The sequence below is a fragment of the Molothrus ater genome, chromosome 15 (genome assembly GCF_012460135.2).
Source record: "Molothrus ater isolate BHLD 08-10-18 breed brown headed cowbird chromosome 15, BPBGC_Mater_1.1, whole genome shotgun sequence".
NCBI classification, from domain to species: domain Eukaryota; kingdom Metazoa; phylum Chordata; class Aves; order Passeriformes; family Icteridae; genus Molothrus; species Molothrus ater.
The window spans coordinates 16,587,224-16,594,099 of record NC_050492.2 but is presented as its reverse complement, the minus strand read 5'-3'; positions in this window follow the sequence as shown (position 1 = coordinate 16,594,099).

The following is a 6,876-nucleotide window of genomic DNA, read 5'->3' as shown; positions in this document are numbered from 1 at the left end:
GATAATAAAATCTTGTGACTGACCAGAGTCTGAGACAGCTGGGCTGTGATTGGCCATTAATTAAAAACAACCACATGAGCCCAATCCCAGATGCACCTGTTGCATTCCACAGCAGCAGATAACCATTGTTTACATTTAATTTCTGAGCCCTTTCAGATTCTCAGGAGAAAAGATCCTAACCAAAGGATTTTTCATAAAATGTGTCCCTGACAGGGATTGGGGTTCCTGTTCCCTGGATCTGCTGCTGCTTTGGGATTGCCCCAGCACACACCAGGATTCCAGGGATGGGGCTCTTCCTTTCCCCTCTAACTTCCAGGAACACTTTTAGAATCAAATATTGGTGTCAAACAGGTTTTTGAATATTTTCCCCCTCACTGCTCAGGGAAGAATTCCAGAATTCCAATTTTATCCTGCCTTGGACACCAGGTAACTCCCAAAGTGCTTTATGGGCTTTGATCTGGTGCTTTATTCACACCTCACAGGTTCTCTCCAGGCTGATAAATTATTTCTTATCCTAGGCAAGATCTTTTACTGCTGAGAGCAAGCCACCCTGGATTTCCAATGGAAGCACTGTGTAAATTTCCTGTATTTATAACAAAACAAAACAAAAATTTAAGCCTTTTCCCCTTGCATTAAAAAAAAAAAAAAAGAATAATCCTGGCCATGCCATGCCTCTGTTCTTTTTCCTCCTGAAATTCCTTCAGTGGGGCTTTTGGCTGGGAGCTGCAATTCTCCAATTTCTCCATTACCTCTGGTACCCCTGAGGGACAGGTTTTAATGTGAATTTGGGCGTGTGACAATGTTTTACCTCGCAGACAAGGTGTGAAATCCGTGGAGAATGCAGAGCCTGGAGATGTGCCTGGCTCTGGGGACCAGCTCCTTGCTGAACAAAAATAATGGATCTGGGTAATTGTCCTGTAATTACATTCCCTGGCACTTTGTCTTAATTCAGGTCAGCACTTTTGTAGTCTTGATTAACTACCAGAGGTATCAGAGGAGTAGGAATCATTCTTTGTAGGCCAAAGCCAAATATTTCCATTTTTTAAATAAAATTCAAGAAATAAAGGTAATTTCACTGTAGAATTTGGGGTCTGAGTTACAAACAAACGAGGGTCTGATTTTCCTGGAAATTTTCCCTTTACAGATGTAAAAATACATAATTTTTATCCCTTTTATACGGGAGTTTGTACGTATAGTGTCTTTAATTTATCAATATTGCTTTTTCTAAAAATACATAATTTTTATCCCTTTTATACGGGAGTTTGTACATATAGTGTCTTTAATTTATCAATATTGCTTTTTCTAAAAATACATAATTTTTATCCCTTTTATATGGGAGTTTGTACATATAGTGTCTTTAATTTATCAATATTGCTTTTTCTAAAAATACATAATATTTATCCCTTTTATATGGGAGTTTGTACATATAGTGTCTTTAATTTATCAATATTGCTTTTTCTAATAGATATTCATAAAATACAAGGTGCAAAGGCTTTGCACCTTTACAATTTTCTTGTAAAGAAAAGGTATAATTTTCTTTAATTTATCCACATTCCCTTAAAAAAGGGAATGTGGATAAATTAAAGAAAATTTAATTTAATTTACCCATAAAATTTAAATTAAAGAAAAATTAATTTAATTTACCCATATTCCCTTCCTGGAAAGAAAATTATAAATCATGCAGCCATTCTATAAAATCACAGGATGTTTTGGGTTGGAGGGGACCTTACAGAGCCTCTGGCTCCTGACTTTTTCCACAGGCAGGGACATTTTCCTCTCTTCCAGGCTGCTCCAAGCCCAGACTCAGAGCAGTTGTGGGATGGGGAGGCCCTTGGAGGTTGGAATTTTCAAATTTAATTATTCCCTCATGCTGCAGGCATTTCTTCAGGGAAACTCCGGCATTTGGAGGGGGTTCTGTGGTGTCCTGAGCTGCGTGAGAGGTGATGGGGAATAAATCCATGGAGTGAGCGGCCGATATTCAGTAAAAAATACAAAACCGCCTCTCTTGCCTCCTCTCCACGTGGCTTTAATTAGGTGGGTTTGTTAATGAGGCGTTTCCTCAGCCTCCTGCAGGGATTTGGGGGCTGTGGAGCAGGAGCTGCCCCTGGGGGTGACCCGGCCTTGGGGAGGGCCCAGTTTGCCCCAGTGCCACCAGTGGGAGCAGCAGGGGACAGAGGTGGCACCAACATCAGCCCTGGGCAGGTGCAGCTGCAGCAGCCCCTGCTCCTCACACAGCCCAGGGAAACCAGCGAGCTGCAGGGCAGCATCCCTGGGATTTATCCACTTTGTAATTGCCATTTATTCACTTTATAATGCTGTTTATTCACTTTATAATGCTGTTTATTCACTTTATAAATTGCTGCTGAGGCCACGGGGTCAGGCAGGTGAGGCTGTGTGGTTCCTGGGTCAAGGATTCTGGGAGGCTCTCCAGGATCCCTCATTTTTGGGTATTTTTGGTGGGTTTTTTTTTGGTTGAGTTTTGGGTTTTTTCTTTTTTTTTTTTTTGGGTGGTTTTTGTTTCGTTTGTTTTTTGTTGTTGTTTTTGGGGGTTTTGTTGTTGTTGTTGTTGCTGGTTTTTGGGAATTTTTTTTTGTTGTTTTTGCTTATGGTGATTTTTTGTTTGTTTCAGTTTTTGTTTGGTTTTTAGTTCTGGGTTTTTTTTTTTTTTTGTTTGGGTCTTTTTTGTGTTTGGTTTTCTTTGTGTTTGTTTTTTTTTTGTTGTTGTTTTGTTTTGTTTTTATTCTTTTTTGTTTGTTTTTTGTTTTTTTGGAGTTTTTTTTTGTGGTTGTTTTGGGGTTTTTTTGCTGCTTTTTGTCCAGGCAGGTGACTGCAAACATTTCAGATTCCCTGCAGCTCAGCTGTTAATTTTGTAGAGGAGGCAGATCCCACCTCACAAGGTAGCCCTGCCCAGCAGGAGCTATTCCAGAGAAAGACCCCAAATCCAAAGATCCCAAATCCTCTCATCCCCCTCTCCACAAGAGTTTCCTGACTGACTCAGGAGGAATCAGTTCCAGCTGATTGCCTGGGGCTCATCCCAAACATTCCCAGCTCCCAGAGCCCCTCCCTGGCTGCTGCTCTGCCCCTGGGGATGAGCTGCAGATGTTGGGGTGATGCACAACATCTGGATTGGGCAGTGCTGGGAGGAGCCTTTGAACCAGGCAGCACCGACAGGGATTTGTGATTTTTGCGTTTCCTCGTTTCAGGAAATGCTGGGAGGGCTCAGAACTGCCCAGAGCATGGGGAGGGGTTTGGTCCCTGCCAGGGCGGGGGCTGCAAACCCTGCAGGGCTGAGCTTCAACCACCTCCGGCAAATACCTGCACTCTGCTGGGCAAAGAGGATGATTATCTTATTATTAATTGTATTTTTATTAAAAGCAGCGACCCAGGGACCTGGCAGCAGAAAGGAGGAGCAGGTGAGGTGATCTCCCCCAGTTCCTCGTGCCCTGCAGCAGGTGGAGATGCTCTGCTCAGGACAGACCATAACCCTGATTTCCTGCCTGGGAGGAGCACGTGGAACACCGAGCACTGCTCACATCCAGACAACAAATGGGACCTCCTGCTTCCCCCAGCCTCAGGAAATGCCAGAATCCTGCTGCTTCCTGCCATGGAGCCTCAGCTGCTGCTGCTGCTGCTGCTGGCTTTGGGATGTGCTGGGAGAGCCACTGACACCAGCCAGGCTCCAAAGCTGCTGCCAGGGACTCGTGGGGTGCTTTGGGCTGGAAAGGACCTCAAAGCTCATCTCAAAGCTCATCTCCCTCCATCTCCTGCCATGGCAGGGACACCGTGCACTGTCCCAGGCTGCTCCTGCCTGGCCTTGGGCACTGCCAGGGATCCAGGGGCAGCCACAGCTTCCAGGGCCTCCCCGCCCTCACAGGGGAGAATTTCTTCTCAATATCCCCTCTAAACCTCCTTTCTGGCCGTGGGAAGCCATTCCCAGTATCCTGTCCCTCCAGCCCTTGTAAATCCTCTCTCCATCTTTGCTGCAGCTCCCCCAGGAAGGTCACAGCTGTGTCACCCCAAAGCTCCTCCTGTCCAGTGAACAACCCCAGCTGTGCCAGCCTTTCCTCTGCTCACCCTGGAACTCTCCTTTCACAGTTCCTTTCCCATCCCTCCCATTCCATGGTTGGCTTTTCCCCCTCCTCCCCAAATCCCACAGGGGACGCCCCAAATGTTGAGCCTGGGCCAGGCTCGGGCTCCAGAGCAGAGCTGCAGCTCATGCCCAACACCAAAGCTGAGCTTTAGGGGTAATCCTGGCTTTACCACCCCCCTCCCTCCCTCCCCACAGCATTCCAGCCCAGGAGGATCTGACCCTTACTCAGGTTGGTCCCATCCTGGAGAATGCAATAAAAGCTCCCCTGAGCAGAGCAGGGAGCTCTCAGGCATCTCCTGCACGAAGCTGAGAGCAATAATTAGCAGGATTTATTTCATTTGAAATGCCCACTGCTCCCAGCCAGGCTGCACAGGCAATTAACACCCTGGAACAGACACGAGATGCTGCTCAGAATTCATGGACAGTATTAATGAGATGATTTATGAGTGTGATTCCTGCCCAGAGAAAACGTGCAGGTGCTCATTGCTGTCTGCCTGTCCTCTCTTCCTGTCTTCTTCTCCCACCCCACCACTGGAGGAAAAAAAAATACTTTTCCAACCAATCAGAAACACTTGAAAAAACCCCACATTTTTCTTTTGAAGGTGTCACTTTTAACAATTCTTCTCGGCCCTCTTTAATCTCCTCCAGGGCAGCACAGAGGAAGAACCCAACCAGCTCCAGAATTTCAGTCAAACTCCCCCAAGTGTGAACACAGAGGACAAAAACTGCCCATGCTATAAAAAAAAAATAAAAATATCTGCAGCTTGGGCTGATTCTGCCACCCTTAAATCTCTGCCAGTGGGAGAAACCTGTGGGAAGAGGGATCATTTGGGCTGGAACACCAAAACCACCTTGGAAATATCTTCAGATATATTGGAGAACTGCAGCATGAGGTGGGGAAGCGCTGAACCAGTGGGTGAGGGGTTGCAAAAAGCCTCATGTGGAGGACTTTGGGCAAGAAACCAAAAAAACACTTCTCAAGGTGGAGCATGGCTGGGTTTGGGAAAGGATTACATGTGCAGCACTCAGGAATGAGCCCAGAAATGCCCTCTTGCTCCGTGGCATCTGGCACAGCTGGAAGGATTCCTGCAGTGCTGGCTGGGGTTTTTTGTGGATTTTTATGTGGATTTTGTGCTCCCCGTGCCAGGACCTGGTTATGGTGTTAGGACAGCCTGGCCTGGGGGCTTCCCACCCTGCAGGGACCCAGGGGACAGGGATGGCATCAGTCGGGGCTGGAGCTCTGCGTGTCTCACACAGGGGAGGGACAAGGAGGATCCTCAGGCAGAGCTGGAGGGGGTCTGGGCGGCTCTGCCGGCTCCCCTGAGCCACACAGCCCTCGGGAGCACCCAGGCCACTGTCACCTCCCAGAGCTGTGCCCGAAAGCTTTCTGGGGAATTGCCAAGCCCTCAATTAACCAAGCTGCTGGCTAATTAATGTTACAGAGCGCTGCTGTTGTCGGAACACCTGAAGTGCGATGTTTGTAGTGTCACTGATGCGTGGTTTTAAATCCCAGGCGATGCAGAGTTCTGTGTGTCCCTTCCCAAAACATCACGCAGAGCATTTGAGGGTTTTAATGCCAATCTCGTTTTTTTAGGAGCATTTTTTCTTGAAGGGCAGAGAGGCACAAACACCTGAGCCTGCAAGGGCCAGGGAGCCCCAAAAAAGCCCCAGGTGTGATTGTGGCTGGAAGCTGTGGGACAGCTTGGACTTTTCTTGAAGGTGATCCTTTCAATGAGCATCTGGGAGCTGGAAATGCTCTGCCAGGTTTTTGGGTTTTGGGTTTTTTTTTTTTTTTAACAGCAAGGACAGGGAAAGATGACAATGAGCCCAAGGTTTTAGGGAATGATGTGTCAGGGATCTCATCGCTAAAACCACATGTTCTGAAGGAGGGAGCCCGCGCTGAGTTTTGCTGGAATTATCCTTCAGGATGGAGCGTGGAAGCCCCCCTGTCCCTGTGCCCCGGGCTGCGCGCTGGGACCCGGATTTGGGGCAAAACCCGCGAGGTTCGGGTCCGTGCGGGGCAGCGCGATGGCTCCGGCTGCACCGCCGGGGGGGGGCCCCTAGATGTCCCCATTCCAACGGGATTCCAGCCGGTTTGTGTTCCCATTCCAACGGGATTCCAGCCGGTTTGTGTCCCTATTCCATTCGGGATTCCAGCCGGCTGTCCAGAGCGAGATGTCCCCATTCCAACGGGATTCCAGCCGGTTTGTGTCCCCATTCCAACGGGATTCCAGCCCGTTTGTGTCCCCATTCCAACGGGATTCCAGCCGGTTTGTGTCCCTATTCCATTCGGGATTCCAGCCGGCTCTCCAGAGCGAGATGTCCCCATTCCATTCGGGATTCCAGCCGGTTTATGTCCCCATTCCATTCGGGATTCCAGCCGGCTCTCCAGAGCGAGATGTCCCCATTCCAACGGGATTCCAGCCGGTTTGTGTCCCCATTCCATTCGGGATTCCAGCCGGTTTATGTCCCCATTCCAACGGGCTTCCAGCCGGTTTGTGTCCCCATTCCATTCGGGATTCCAGCCGGCTCTCCAGAGGGTTTGTGCCGCCTGCGTGGGGAGGATGCGGTGTCCCAGCGGACACCGCCTGGTCCCATCCCCGAAGCAGCCGCGGTGCGGGGTCCCCGCAGTTCCCGGAGGCTGGAATCGCCTGGGTCCGGCTGTTTTCCCGGGGCAGGGGGAGCAGGATCGCGGCTCTGCTGCCAGGGCACGGCGGGATTCGGGTTTCCCGGGCGGGGTCGGGCACAGCCCCGGGGTCATCGCTCCTTCCCGGCCCAGGTTTGCT